General features: G+C 40.6%; 1 protein-coding gene across 2 annotated transcripts in view; it reads right to left on the bottom strand.

Annotated features, from left to right (window-relative positions):
- PDE8A (phosphodiesterase 8A) overlaps positions 1–16659 on the bottom strand; it is a 448334-nt gene that overhangs the window by 370148 nt on the left and 61527 nt on the right. Inside the window, exon 2 of one of the 2 annotated variants that reach the window (XM_077471011.1) lies at positions 1108–1265. The exons of the other annotated variant lie outside the window; for it this stretch is intronic. The gene's annotated coding sequence lies outside the window, so the exon portion shown is untranslated. The remainder of the gene's footprint in view (positions 1–1107; positions 1266–16659) is intronic. 2 annotated transcript variants of the gene reach the window in all.

Here is a 16659-nt window from a genome sequence, read left to right as displayed (position 1 = left end):
GTCATACTTTGGTTTCAGCGGACAGTCCGCTCGTGAGTAGGTTAGTTGGACGGACTAAGTATGGAGCATGCTCAGAAAGGATTTACCCGGCGGAAGGGTGCATTGCTGTGTATTGGACTTCCTATTTCTAGTCCCGTCGTACGTGCTGTACACGTCATCGCGCAAGCTTTCGACGGACTGTTTGTGCATCCGTGTGTGGTCAAGTCCGTTCATTCGAAAGTAGGACGGACTGTCCGTCGGATTGTCTGACGGACTTAGTTGGCCAGACAGTCCGCCCGTGTGTACGCGGCTTAAGAATTACAGGGCTACAATATAAAACACCAAATTTCTATGCAAAACAATTGTACCGCTTTGAGACGCAAAAATCGGACATAATCATCCCGCCTTGGAGGTTAAGCAGATTACAGGTTCACTTTAATGCTTTTATTTTTTCCCGTTGTCAGAGCAATTGGTAAATAGTAGTAAGGTGACCAGACTTATTTCTGCAAAAAATAACTAGAAAATTGCAACAGGAAATGCCATTTAGATCAATAAAAAAAAAAAAATGAATATATTTAGAGGATTATATCGGTGTGAACCAGTGATTACTTCCCCTATTTTCTGATTCTCAGAAGTCCTGCTAGTACAAATGTGTGCCAGGCTATAAAATAGACTACCAGCTTTATCTGGAATAATCAGCTGCCCTCCCTCCCTTCTCTCCTCCACATACGTAATATAGTTAGGTAGTTTCTACGCAGCACTAAGCACCTATGTATACAGGGAGGATCATCAAAGTTAAGCAGTGATGAAATGATTAATCCAATTAATCATAGAGCGTGTGTGCTGATGAAACTGAACGTATTGGCTATGCGTCATTAACTTGTAAATGTTATGACATGGTATTGTCTAACGTCTCCCGCTCTCTACTTGTTGATCCCGAAAAGCAAGTTCATGCAACAAGTATTACAGAAGCAACTGCCTCATTGTTCACTGCAAAGACAGTAAAAAAGTAAATACAAAGTCATAAAATAATAAAAATCAACGAACGTTCTCCTCCAATGTGTTCCACTTCCCCAACAGGAACATTCATTAAACCCCAAACCCAAAATGTAATATATTGCAGCTTACCAATCCTTAGATGTGGTGGCTGCCTTAGTTTTTCTTTTTTTTTTTAGGCCTTTTCCCTCTGTTTTCACCTGGTGATCCAGCCAGTATCCCTGTATTAGAGTGCCCCCACTCTGGATGAAAGAGCAACAGACACACCTTTGAACAGCAGCATTGTCAATCTGGGGGAAGAGGAGTGTTAGATGTACTAGCAGATTTAGATACACTAACAAACTGAAGCCTAACTCCAGCTCACACAGTTACAGTAACAGTTATTTTCGTTTTGGGATAAATGTTTTAAATAAAAAAAAAAAAAAGCTGACCATTGTAAGTACCATTGTCAGTGTTAAATGGTTTGTCTCTACCTTCTAACAGCTACATCTGCAGAACAGCTTAGGCCTCATGTACACTTCTGCTGGTAAACTGACTTTTATGGGCAGTTGGGCATTTTTTTCCACTGCCCCCAAACTCTCCTCTATGTTATCTTATCAGTACATGTATATAGTCGTTTCTAGGCAGTTGAGTTTAAAAGCATTTTTTTAGAAAGCAAAAAAAAAATGCGCTCAGGATGAACTTAGCTGCGTTTCGTTTACAGGCGTAAAAAAATAAAAATAAATAAATAAATAAGACGGACGTTTTTAAATGTCAGTTACTATCGGTCAAGTTAAATCGTTCAGGAGAGGTTGTAAAACGTCCTGCGTACATCAAGCCTCATTCTGTTGAAAAACAAAAGACTTACTGGCTGGATCACCAGGTAAAAAATAAAAGAAAGAAAGCCTAAAAATGAAATCTAAAGCATCCACTGCATCTAAAATTTGGTAAGTTGTAATACAATAAATGTTTGCTTTTGGGTTTAATGCCACCTTAAGTATTAGAGTAGAACTTCAGGTAACTACCCTTTATTTCAGGTATGCAGACAATAAAGTCTTTCTCTGCAGAAAACAAAGATTTTCCCTTCCAGTAGGGCTGCCCCTACACTTCAGGGGTTAAATGCTTTACATCTATGGGCAAAAGCATTTTTACTTATCTGATCTCTGATGGCCAGGCGCTCCCCAATGCACTGGCGGTGGACTGTTCCTCAGCATCCTCATGTCCAATGTAGGGCTATTAATCTGCGTTGTACTAACAATGCCTAGAGAGTAGGGGAGAAGGGGCTGAAGGGACCGGTCTAGGAGCATAGAGGGAGCCTCAGATCGGGTAAGTAAACAGTTTTTTTTCCATATATAAGCATTTAACCCTCATAGTGCGGGGGCAGCTTACGTGATGATTTTTGTTTTTCCCTGCGTTAAAGTGGAGTTTTGATATGTCATGCCACACACACACTGCCGGAATTTCTGATGGAAACAGTCCGATGGGAGCGTTTCATCGGACTTTCCGACTGTGTGTATGCCCATCTGTCTTTTTTCTGTCTGCATTTCCGACGGTCTTTAGATTGAGAGCCTGTTCTTAATTTTTCAGACGGAAAACCTTTCTATCAGATTTTTCGATCGTGTGTATGCAATTCTGACACTCAAAATTCCGACGCATGCTCAGAAACAATTTGACGCATGCTCGGAAGCAATAAACTTCCCTTTTGTAGTGGCGTCAAACGTGTTGTATGTCGCAGTGTTGTATGTCGTTGGAATTTGGTGTAACCGTGTGTAGGCAAGACAGTTTGAGTGAAATTCTGTCGGAATTCCAACGGAAAAAACCATCAGAGCTTTTTCCGATGAGAATTCCTATCGTGTGTACTTGGCATTAGTGTGCCAAAGCAGTACCTTAACTTATTTCTTGAATTCCTTATGAAAAATAGCAGTGCACTTCCTGTTATGTTATCGTGCCTAGGCACTCCATGTGTCTACAGCCACATACTGTGGCTGTATACCTGTGTCACGTCACATTCGGCTACCCATCACATTTTGCTACCCACTGGAGTGCGCATGCGACGCCGCCATATGCATTTCAACACAGGGCTCCCTCGTGGCTTCGTTTCGATCGCCACGCTCCGGGCACGGCCTCACTACGCTCGGCATAATTATAATCAGGCTCTATGTCCACTTGGATGGTGGGGCTTGAACCTGGACCCAGGGGGGTGGGCAGAAAATTCTGCGCAAGCACATATCGCCACGGTGTTGTCCAGCGGGTAGCCAAATGTGATGGCTCGCCATATGTGACAAAACACCTGCAGTGTGACATACAAGGTATTACTGCTTCTGACTACATTGGGTCATGGGGTTGATTTACTAAAGGCAAAAAGACTGTGCACTTTGCAAGAGCAGCTGCTCCAGACCTTAGAAAACAAAAGCAAAAGCTCTGCTGACTTCCATCATCCAACCACATGCAAGCAAAAATTATTATTATTGTTTTTACTTGCACATGATTGGGTACTTCTTAGCAAAGTAAATATTTACCTTATTCACTAAGCTCTGGAGCAGCTGCAAAGCACTTTGCTACGACTAAGGCTACTGCCGAAACGCGTCAGTTTATTGTTTTACTGTCACTCTGATGCACCAATAAATGACACTTCAAGGATTACAGTGTTTCCGGGTCTTCTTACTACTGTTGCATTGGAGTGTGTTGGGACACATTGAGCCTTGGCACCTGTGAGTGGATCTGGTGTATGGATTGAGTTGTCCCTGCAGAGAGCACTGTTACTTTTCTTCTTTTCTCCACTTTGCAAAGTGCACAGGCTATTTGCCTTTAGTAAATAAACCCCTAGGGCAGGGATATGCAATTAGCATACCTCCAGCTGTTGCAAAACTACAAGTCCCATCATGCCTCTGTCTCTGGGTGTCATGATTGTGGCTGTCAGAGTCTTGCTATGCCTCATGGGTCTTGTAGTTCTGCAACAGCTGGAGGTCCGCTAATTGCATATCCCTGCTCTGGGGGGTTATTTACAAAAGACAAATCCACTTTGCACTACAAGTGCCCTTGCAGTGCAGTCGCTGTAGATCCGAGGGGGACATGCAAGGAAAATAAAACAGCATTTTAGCTTGCACATGATTGGATTATAAAATCAGCAGAGCTTCCCCTCATTTCAGAATTTCCCCTCAGATCTACAGCAACTGCAATTCCAACTGCACTTTCAAGTGCACTTGCAGTGCAAAGTGGATTTTGCCTTTAGTAAATAAACCCCATAGTCTTAGAAGATTCGATTTCACTACTATGCAGCTCACCATTCATTCCGGAGGCACTGTCATGAGGAAGCAAAGCACATGTGATATCGTAGGCTGAAAAGGAATAACAGACACAGGGGTAGATTTACAAAAAATGGAGCACTCAGAATCTGGTGCAGCTGTACATGGTAGCCAATCATCTTCTAACCTCAGCTTGTTCAATTATGCTTTGGCAATAAAACCTGGAAGCTGATTGGTTTCTATACAGAAGTGAGCCTGATTTTACACTCTCCACGCTTTAGTAAATGAACTCCCGTAGTGTGTAGTCCTGTAGATCCCAAATGAAAAGAGGGAAGTGACTACACTACCATGACTATCCATTAGTGGTGATCATATCTGAGCCAGAAGATCTGCAGCATAGAAGTGACTGTCAGAATCACAAGTATTTATTCAGCAGTAAGATCTACAAACAATAAAAAAGCAGCAAAATATTAAATAGTATGTAACAAGGAACGCACATTGGCAGTTTTGTCTTTGTGTTAACATACACTTAAACATAATTAAAAAAATCAGGAAACAGAACAATTTTAGGGTGAAATTTCAATCTAACTGAAAATAGAAATTAATGCACGAGTGCCACCTTTCCCTGATAAAGAGCATTTTATTTTTACAGCTGCACTTTTAAATTAATAGTGTAAAAATATAAATGTGTTGACAAGCATCAGAATAGGAAACGATCCAAGCAGGCTTCAATGCATTTCACAGTGCTACTTATCTATCATGTTTTCAGACAATTGAAGTTGAAGGGCATAGGGTTTAGGTAGCTTTTCAGACAGACACAGAGGACTGAAAAACTGAAATAGACAAACTGACCCATGCAGACAAGGCCCTAGTACAGTGATGGCGAACCTTGGCACCCCAGATGTTTTGGAACTACATTTCCCATGATGCTCAGCTACACTGCAGAGTGCATGAGCATCATGGGAAATGTAGTTCCAAAACATCTGGGGTGCCAAGGTTCGCCATCACTGCCCTAGTAATTTAAAATACACTGTAGCATTTGTAAAAACATTGTTTAACATAAATGTCATGCCCTTAGGGCTTTTCTGTCACCCATAAAGTCTGGCCGATATACTCCCAAAGTTTACATTTCTACATCCTGACCTATTTCCATGACATGGCAGTTGTAGGGCGCTCACCCCCAGTATCACAGGACTGAGCACACTTTCTGATTCAAAAGCTGAGAATATGCAGTTTGCACTCTTTGCCATGGCTGAAAAAACTCTCCAGTCACAGATCACCAGTAACAATCTCACACTATTGTAGCTCCTTTCCATCACATATTCTGGGCTACAACAAAATGGCCACTGAGCCTCCTTCTTTGAGAACCACTAAAGAGATTATAACTTTAGTTGTCCTCAGAGAAGTGGGCTTGGCTGCCATTTTGTTGTAGCCCATGCATGTTGTGGAAAAAAGCCTAGGAATGTAAACAGTGAGAGTTTTGTGGCCAGGCCAGGCCTACTGAAGACAGAAAAGAAAAAGCCCACATGTATGGCATTGGCATTGAACACAACTTTTATAAACTGCACAGTGTATTTTAAACTACTAGGGCTCCTTGTCTGCATGGGTCAGCATATGAAAAATGTGAACTTAGCCTTTACAATTGAAGTTTAGGTATGGCAGTTCTGGAAACCAAGGGTTAATAAGCTACTATATCATTGAGGGCATCTATTATTGGTAGGCTGGATACAGTTGATGTACTGAGGCATAGAGTTTGGAGAGACTGTCGGATTCACATGTTACTGTTGCTATAGACTTAGGCATATTTGCCTGGTACTGCTTTGTGCACGCTAATTTACTCTTAGTTGGAATACTTTGCCACATGAGCCTAGGGTCCAGTACCTGCTTTGTTGCCACAATTACCAGCAACAAGTGCACAGTAGGTAGAACCCGGCTCCTGCACAAGAGGCGTAAGAATCAAACAGGATACACACATGTGCACATACTCTATCAGGCTTTAAGATCATCACCTGTCATCTGTCAAATTGGCTTCTACAGAAACTATCTTCTTATCCTTATTACTATGAACTATAGCAATGTCCTCTCCATTAGCGGGTCTTTTATGGTTCTAGCCATCCATCTGAGCGGTAACTAGGGTTCTAGGAGGCATAGTTAGGGGGCGGTTGGGGTTCAGGATATATTGGAGTGGGGGTCAGCTGGGGGGTGTGTGGTAGCGTAGTGGAAAGGTCTTCCCATGGTGGGTTGCGGATATACACCGATATGTTTTTTTTTAATGAAAATGTATTTGTTTTTTCAAAATAACAATACAGTAGTCAAATAAGCATGCAATTGAGTGATAAACATCACACTACAAGAACAGTGAGGGGTGAGGGTCCACAAGACCTCATCTGGAATATGCAGTTCAGTTTTGGGCACCAGTTCTCAAAAAGGATATCGGGGGAACTGGAGAAAGTTCAGAGAAGGGCAACCAAACTGATAAGAGGCATGGAGGAACTCAGCTATGAGGAAAGATTAGAGGAACTGAATTTATTCACTCTTGATAAGAGGAGATTAAGGGGGATATGATCAAGATGTACAAATATATAAGGGGTTCATATAGTGAACTTGGTGTTGAGTTATTCACTTTGCAGTCAACAAAGAGGACAAGGGGGCACTCTTTACGTCTAGAGGAAAAGAGATTTCATCTCCAGTAAGAGCTGTGAAAATGTGGAATAGACTCCCTGCAGAGGTGGTTATGACCAGCTCAGTGGATTGCTTTAAGAAGGGCCTGGATTATTTCCTAAGTGTACATAATATAACTGGGTACTAACATTTATAGGTAAAGTTGATCCGGGGAAAATCGATTGCCTCTCGGGGGATCAGGAAGTAATTTTTTTTCCCCTGCTTTAGCAAATTGGATCATGTACTTCTGGGGTTTTTTGCCTTCCTCTGGATCAACTGTGGGTATAGAATTGGGTATATGGGATTGTATGATATTATTATTATTAATAATTTTTTTTGTGGTTGAACTGGATGGACTTATGTCTTTTTTTCAACCTGACTAACTATGTAACTATGTAACATGAGAATATCTAATAGGGGGAGTGGAAAAAATAAAAATAAACGGGAAACAAAGACAGAAAGGAGGGGGGAGGGGGTGAAGTCAGCTCAAGTCAAGTTTACATCATCAGAGCTATCAAGGAGCTTTGATAGTAGAACAGGCATACTTACAACAAGACATTAAAAAAAAACTGTTAGAATTGTTAGGAAAGTTAGGAATGGGATCAATGACATGACACTTATGTCCTCCCGAGCGATCTCCTTATTGCTGTGTCTCCAAAGGCAAGTTTTTATCAGGTAGTAGGTGATGGCTAGGTAGACCTCCTGTTTGAAGTTCAAAGGGGATGTATGAGAATACTGGGATCAAGATTGCATGGACATAAATGCGGCCTTAGAACTGGAAGAATACTATGTCATCTGTGGCTGACTTATTGAGTAGCAAGTCCGTAAGACCCTGTCAGTCTGCCGTTGGAAGTGCAGTATCTATAAATGGAGCCCACTTAGGTTGGAATCGAAGATACTTTTGGTGGCCGGAGAGGACAAAGTCAAATCTCTCTAACTTGAGGAGATTCAGTAGGTCGGCTTTTAAGTCTTTGATGGTAGAAGGAAGGGGGATTTCAATTTATTTAGGCTGTTTTCTTGGATGCATCTCCCCAGAATAGGGTCTGGCACTTGCTGGAGAATTACCACTCCCAGGATTTTGATTTAGTGGGTTTTTTTTACGCTGTACTACAGCTGCCTACAAGTGGCTCGGCAAAGCACCCAGAAGAAAGTGGAGATCACTAGAGTATTACCTATTTCAGTGATTTCTAGCTTTTACAGGGATCCTACAGACATGGCGCATACATAATTACACTGGTCAAAGCTAGACTAATGTAACTATGGAAATATTTCAATACCTAGCTTTAACTGAAAACCACTGAGTGCAAATTCCATGCTGACCTGGTGAACCCTACATCAGCATGGCTGACAATAAAAAAACATCTTCTGAAGTCATACATATAATGCTTGTAGAACAATTTGGTTCTTTGGTAGCATCATCAAATCATGAGGTACAGCACAGCTTTCCGACAAATACACACTCCTAATCATCACATTTCACACAACAAACCCACTACAGACTAGCACATGGTTTATGAATATTCTATAATAATAAAAAAAAGAACTACAGAATACAACAAAGTGAAAGAAATAGCATTGTAAAAAATGTTTTTTACTTTAATATAGTTTTACATATTTTACCATACAGAGAATTGTTGATGCAGTTTTAGAAATCATTCAGCATAGCAAACTGTAGAATTACTATCCTCTGTTCAGTCATATCGCTGAACAGAGGATAGTAATTCTACAGTTTGCTATGAATGATTTCCTAATGTTTTGTGGTGTTTTTCCAAGGAAGAGGAGCCATTTAAAGTCATTGCTGCGTTTGTAATTAAGTGCAGATTGAATGATGCCCCCTTAAAGCATGTCTGTCATCAGATGTTTTCTCAATAATGGTATATTAACCCTACTCAGGATTCATGACTGTCCAAAAAATGTCTACACATAATTCAATCTGTTCTTTAATAGGTGTCACTTCTTGTCTAATACAGTAGACCATTGCACATAGGCTAGCCATACATTCACAGAAATTAGAAAAAGTTTGCTAATTTTGCTGTTTGTATGGTAATTTTGTTGTTTGTCTGTTTTTGGTATAGTCAACACAAGAACTCCAGCTAGAAAACGAACTTGTCCTAATTCATATTTAGCTGGCCTTAAAATCTGCAGAAAAAATTGTAAGCAGGCTCGCTGTTCTTTGCAGAAGAGACATGCAATTACCTTCTACAATAAAATAAACCTACATGCCTGCTCATAGACTTCATTAGAATATATACTTACTGTAGCTGTGCATGCACAGCTCAGTTTATATTCCTGTGTAGATCCTGTGTGGCAGTATGAATAAACTCCTGCACATGCGCAGGAGTGATGTCATCCTGTGTTGGCCGATGAAGACTGCCACATCCTGGCACCTGGAAGAAGCTGTGTAGAAGATGCTGGTGCTAGCGAGGGACCTAGCACCATTGAAGGAGAGGCAAGCATTGCAGGCTTTTGGTCCACTTTAATAGTAAAAATTACAGAGTCTCTTAAAGGTCCACCCCCTGACCCACAATACTCACATTCCCCACACTCCTTCTTTACCCTGTTTTTCCAATAAAGCCAGGAGCTTAGCCTTTTGTAAAATTTGTGTTGGATTTGTGTTGTGTTGGATGGTGTTGGAGCTCACACAGGTTTCAAAGGCTTCCTCCTTCTCCTCACATGATAACAATCAGATCTGGTGATTGGCCTTTTAGACCCAAGAACTGCATTCTCGAAGCAAGTCACATGTTCCCTTATAGTACCTGGAAGAATCAAGCTTACACAAGAGCTCTGTTGGAGCAGCAGAATGATGATGGATTACAGGGATATAACTGGGTCAGAGGTGGACTTTCTGGAGACTCAATTATCATTTCTACTCGGAATCACTTTAAAGTTCACTTTTTTGACCATCGCTCATACACCCACATTTCAGATGTAACATAAAACATGTTGGCATCCTCAAAATCCAGGCTAATCCCTTATCTAAATGATCTAGCATCTTCACCCGCACAGCCCTGTCATTGAGGGATTGCTACATGGGAATTACTATATGTCCCATCCGCCACCAGGGCAGGCTTCAATGCAAAAAAGTAGTAAATGCACATTGATCGTAAGATCAACGTTGTTGCATATATTACTTTGTTTGTAAAACATGGACTAAGCCTTTAATTATTTTCATTCCAATAATCAAATATTACTTATTTGAAACAATACCTCACATATGATCATATATAAAATAAAAAATGTGATGGTCATCTACATATTGAAAATGGAGGTGGATTTTGGATATTTTCTGTTAGTGTTATGAGTCCATCTGAGGTTCAACATTAAAAAGTAAGGAGGGGTTGGGGAGATACCTAAAAATTTAGGACAGTCCCTTGTGTCTTGCTGAAATTGATTTTATTTTATGCTTATACATGGGCTGTTTGCATGTTGTTTATTAAACATTGTATATGTAACAATTGACTAATGCCTCGTACACACGACCGGACTTTTCGAGGAACTGGGTCCGACGGTCTTTCTGACGGACTTTCGGTGGAGTTCCGACGGACTTTCCGAATGAATGGACTTGGCCACACACAATCACATCAAAGTCCGACGGATTCGAACGTGATGACATACGACTGGACTATAATAAGGAAGTTCATAGCCAGTAGCCAATAGCTTCCCTAGCATCGGTTTTGGTCCGTCGGACTAGCATACACACGAACGGATTTCTCGGTCCGGCGGAGTTCCGGTGGAAAAATGTAAAGCATGTTCCATTTCTAAAGTCCGCCGGATTTTTGGCAAGCAAAGGTCCGATGGAGCCCACACAAGATCGAATTGTCCAACGGACTCGTTCCGTCGGACCTTTGCTGTCAAAAAGTCCGGTCGTGTGTACGCGGCATAAGGTTCAATGTCCAGGCCAGCAGTCAGGCAACGGTGATATTTGTCAGGATTTCTGACCTGTCCAACAATATTTAGAAATATTTTTATTTACATATACTATTCGCACTTTTTGCCCTCAAAAATGACACCAAGGTATAGTGGTGCCAATGGATTATTCAACAGTAGTCTACCAGACTTGACCATGTTTAGTCACACCTATAAATATATCATAGATGGCTTATCCCATTGCTTGAGGATGTAAGTGTTTAGTCAAAATAAAACAAACTTTGAAATGTAAGTGCTTGGAAAACCCACATGACAAATAAATGTCTGAATCAGAAGGGTCGTTCTGAAATCGTTTGGAGAGCAAGCAGAAATCAGAACTTTGATTACATGAATAAAAGATTTAAAATGTACTGCTATGATTAGTTGAAAAAGTATCCAATGTGTCAAAAAAACAACCCAAAAAAACAGGAAGGCTTTTTCAGGAAAAGCACCAAACCGAAATTCTGACATAACAATTGCCCGGTCAAGCTGTTTCATTATTTTCTTCCCGACGTGGCACCAGATGTTTCTTCTTGTAGATCTCTACCAAGCTCCATTGACATAAACATGAACACATCACCAAACCAAGCATTTATGTTCATAGAAGTGATAGATGTGTCTGATAGATGCCTGAGGTAGCTAGGTCATGGCTGAATGTCCCACCACCCTCTCAGGTCTATGGACACCTTTATCCAAAGCTCAAATGAAGAAAACTGATAATATGCCCTGGTGAAAAGTACACTTTAAATTGTTATCATGAACAAACTGTACTTTACAATTCACCACGCTCTGTAAAAGTACATTCTTCCCACCAAGTATTTGGACAGTGGTTTTCTTTTTAATCTTTTGTATATAACATATGATTGCCTATCATGACCTTATCTGAAATATTTACAGAACAATCTGCTTTTCTCTCACAGAAACTATACAAAATAAATGCAATTTCCAGCCTTGGAAATACAGTTTTCACAGTGCCTTTCTATCTCATAATACCAAGGATTAATATTGGAACTTTGATACATTACATTTAGTTTAAATGAATAATTATCAAATGTACCTCTGTAACCATGCTGTCTACCGTGTTTTTCATAAATACATAAAGTGAAACTTGAACATGGCTTAAATGATTCCAACAGAACAATATGATGATCTAAGGTATTTTCAGGTAATTTGTGAAATCCTTGGGTGATTCCAAGGTTCAATCTTCAAGACAAATTTTTGCCATAGTTTTAGGCATTGCAAAGCCATATGATTAAATTTCACACCTACTCAAACTGACATAGGATCCAACGCAAAAAGTAAAGCTTAATTCATTTTGAAGTTTTAAGATAATTTAAAGCAGACCTTCACTCACAATTACAATTTATTTTTGGGTAGCAAGTATCTTTTTCTTTTTTTAGCAAGTACTTGTTTCCACTTCCTCATTCCTGATGCCTACTTGAGGGTGAAGTAGCCCTTGGACTGGTAAGTTTGTGTTTTCTAAAAGTCAAGTAAGACTTGTAGCTGGCAACATTTACTTTAAAAAAAATTGGTGAAGTTCCTCTTTAAAGTGGGTAGTTCTGCTTTTATGCCTCTTCTCCCCTCCTCTACCACTTTTGGACATATTTATTTTGTTGAAGGGAGTGGGTACCTGGTTTTCCCTCGTTGCCCAAACTTCTGGAACACATCATGTCCCAGAAGGCTGTGGGGCCATTCACAAAGTGCAATGTGGCTTGCGCATGCGCACTGGGAAGTCGCAGTCGAGTAATAGCCAGCATCCCTTAGTAAACATGCTGGTGCTGGGGACCCAAAGACCAGTTAGGAACTAGCCAAGTTTAGGACAGGGCTGGATCTCCAGCGCTTTTAATAAAAGTCAGCATCTACAGTATTTGTAGCTGCTGATTTTTTATTTTTTGGGAGAGACTGAAGATCGAAGATTAAAGTGTATGTTTAGCCAAACACAATTTTTTTAGTTGTGGATGCCATAGGAAAGGGTTAGACCCTCTATCAGCTTTATAGCTGTCTGCATCCCAATTAGGGTAATTCGCCAGTCTCTTTGTCCTGATGACTATAGTCATAAAGACAGAAAGGGAAAATCCAGAATCTCAAAGTTGTCCCCAGACCAAAAGGTAATGGGAAATCTTTCAATGGAGACACTTATTCTGGGAACAATTGTCAGAGAGGGGAAATCTTTGGAAGATTTCCTCTAACTTCTTATTGTCTCTCTGAGACTAACAATGAGAAGAATTTTCCCCAAAAATAAACGTGCAGCGAAAAAATAACCCGGCAGAGGTTTTAACTCTTCCTTAATCTATCCAAAACTATATTTAAAACGTTTTGGCTATAGATAAACTTTTAGTTAAAACTTTTTCACTAATTCATTAATGAAATTGATCACTGATGGAACCGTGTATTAACCACTTCAGCCCTGGATGGATTTACCACCTTCCTGACCGGGCCATTGTTTGCGATACATCACTGCGTCACTTTAACTGTCAATTGTGCGGTCATGCGATGCTGTACCCAAGCAAAATGTATGTCCTTTTTTTCCCACAAATAGAGCTTTGTTTTGGTGGTATTTGATCACCTCTGTGTTTTTTTTTTATTTTTTTTAGCGCTATAAACAAAAAAAGACTGTCCTCCGTTTAGGCTGATATATAATCTTCTACATATTTTTGGGAATAAGCCTATATTTATTGATTTGCGCAAAAGTTATAGTGTCTACAAAATAGGGGATAGAATAATGGCATTCGTATTATTTATTTATTTTTTATTAGTAATGGCGGCGAGCTGAGATTTTTATTGGGACTGCGACTTTACGGCAGACACATCAGACACCTTTGACACATTATTGGGACCATTGACATTTATACAGCAATCCGAGGAAAAAATAGCCACTGATTACTGTATAAATGTCACTGGCAGGAAGGGTTTAACACTAGGGGGCAATCAAGGGGTTAAATATGTTCCCTCAGTGTGTTCTAACTGTAGGGGGGATGGGACTGCCTGGGGGAGGAGACCGACCGTTGTTCCTATATACTAGGAACACACAATCTGTCTCTTCTCCCCTGCCAGAATGGGGATGTGTGTGTTTACACACACACATATCCCCATTCTGGCTCTGTCAGGAGTTATCGCGGGCATCCAGCGGACATTGCGGCCACCAGGCACACATATCGGCTCCTCAGAGACACAGCGGGGTGCGTACACCCCTATACCCCTTAAAGCGGATGCCATACAGCTGCGGCAAAACGCGCAGGGGAGCCATTCTGCCTCCATCAAACTGTGGGCGGTCGGCAAGAGGTTAAAATAACGTTTTGAGAAGAACCCCAGAAAAACAATCAGACTTGGGCTTAAAGTGATATTAAAGTCAAATAAGGCTTCATGCAGACTACAGCTCCTAAACTTGAGTTTAAGAGCTTTTTGTAATTTTTTTCCCAAAGCTCCTAAACGCAACTCCATGGAATCCTATGTGTCAATATACACATAGGCTTTTACCAGAGTTTAGGAGCTGCTGCTGTTAGGGGAGCTTCAATCTCAAACCAACCTCCCTGAATGCAGAAGAATTGCGTTCAAGATAGGAACGTTTTTGCGATTTTGCGTGGCGTCAAAGTAGGCTATGTGTACACAAAACAGCAGACTGTGGACAGTTGACTCACTTTTTTGAATGTCTTTCAGTTCTAGGTATCCAAAACATCAAAAAATGATGTAGGAAAATAATTAAAAATGCTTTTTGTCATCGTGGCGGTTTTCATTTATTCAAACCATTGATTCTTGTTTGAAACCAAGGAAAAATTGAAACAGCGAGTGTTTGATATTTGTGTATGATTTTAATTCCAAGGGAACTTTTTGTTAATTAATGGAAAACTTTGTTAACAATAGAGCAGAAAGCATAGTCAGCCTAACAGAATTATTATAACTACATGCACCTTTATTCTGACTGCATTTAAAATACTGTAGGAAATTGAGATAAAAACAGTCCAATGATTTTGAGCAATTTGGTAAACAATTGAGGTCTATTTTGGCGCATATTTAACATGTTTAAATGAAAACAGTAGCCACAAGCAGCTATACAAGTGGTTTGTTGTAACAAAAAAAGGATTAAAGTGAATTTGTAACATGGTTACGCTGCTTAGTTCTTTATTATCTCCAACACTACGGTTAGGTTTTTGTTGTGGACTGCCCGCATGACGAAGTGAATGACAATATTTGAAGTATTGTCTTTTTCTATTGACAAAATCCTGAAAGGTTGCAGGCAGCCTGAGACATTGACGTCATGCACACCTTGTTATGATAAACTAGGTGACCTTCAGCTGTTTAGAGTAAACCACAGTAAGGAATTTGATAGCAAACTACGAAAGACTTACATCACGGTGCCTTCCTACATCAGACACATCAGTGACATGCTCTTACATGTTCTAGCCACATAACTGATTTTTCCTACCAGCTAAAGGAGCCGATTTTTCTGTCCAGCGTTTTAAAGTCTGGAAATATATGACCTATTTTAGGACTGAGGAAATCCTAAGGAAAATCTGCTTTGTATGGAAGATAATCATAAATATTAGCCCTTGTACACGCGGTCGGACATTCCGACGGAAAATGTCCGATCGGACCGTGTTGTCGGACAATCCGACTGTGTGTGGGCTCCATCGGACTGTTTCCGTCGGAATATCCGACGGACAAAGTTTTAGAGCTGGGCTATAAAACTTACTGACAACATGATCCGATCGGACTTTGTCCGATTGTGTGTAGAGAATTCTGATCGGACAAAGTGGCATGCATGCTCAGATCAAATTCCTAGACGAAAGCTATTGGCTACTAGCCTGAACGTAGTCCCATCGTAACGAAATAATGTCATCACGTTACGTACGATCGGATTTTCCAACAGCTTTTTTCGGACAAAATCCGTCAGACAAAATCCAACAGATTTTGTTATCGGAATGTCTGACCGTGTGTACAAGGGCTGAGAGTGGCCCTTGCTTTTTTTTATTCTATCCCATTTAACAGTACCCATGTACAAAGGCTGCTGTAAGCTCTTCTCCCATTCATCTCTACTGTCAAAACTCTCCCTATACAGCAGCTGGGAAAACTCTGTGTAAAAATCTATTTTATCTTCAGAAGTCTGATGTTCAAGAGGTCTGTCCTGATACAATGATATCATCACTCTTTTCTTGATTGGCTGGAATTATAATTTTTTTTCTCTTGGCTGAGAATACAAGTAAAGGGACTATTTTACACAAAGCTACTATCTAGGGGTGCAGTAAAGATTCTGCAACAGCCCCTATGCACTGATATTGGGGTTAATTTACCGAAACTGGAGAGTGCAACATTTGGTGCAGCTGTGCAGGGTAGCCAATCAACGTCAACTTGTTCAATTAAGCTTTGACAAAAAAAAGCTGGAAGGTGATTGGTTTATATGCCGAGCTGCACTTTGCAGTTTTAGTAACGCAACCCCATTGCTTGATGAGATAGCATTAGCAATAGTAATGCCCCGAACACACAAAAATGTTTGATGGGAGCTTTTTGTTGGAAATTCCGACCATGTGTAGGCTCCATCAGACATTTTCCATTGGAATTTCCGTCACACAAAATTTGAGATCTGGATCTCTAATTTTCCGACAACAAAATCCGTTGTCGGAAATTCCGATCGTGTGTACACAATTCCGACGCACAAAGTTCCACACATGCTCGGAATCAAGCAGAAGAGCCTCACTGGCTATTGAACTTCATTTTTGTCAGCTCGTCGTATGTGTTATACGTCACCGCGTTCTTGATGTTCGCTATTTTCGCAACCAACTTTGTGTGACTGTGTGTATGCAAGACATCATCCGTCGGAAAAGAATCCATGGATTTTGTGGTCGGAATGTCCGATCAATGTCCGATCGTGTGTACGGAGCATTAGGGTCTCTTTGAT

This window comes from Lithobates pipiens, unplaced genomic scaffold (genome assembly GCF_037356315.1).
Source record: "Lithobates pipiens isolate NorthernLeopardFrog02 unplaced genomic scaffold, aLitPip1_a1.2 Scaffold_8, whole genome shotgun sequence".
Classification (NCBI taxonomy): domain Eukaryota; kingdom Metazoa; phylum Chordata; class Amphibia; order Anura; family Ranidae; genus Lithobates; species Lithobates pipiens.
The sequence above is the reverse complement of the archived record's forward strand: the minus strand, read 5'-3'. Positions and strand labels throughout refer to the sequence as shown.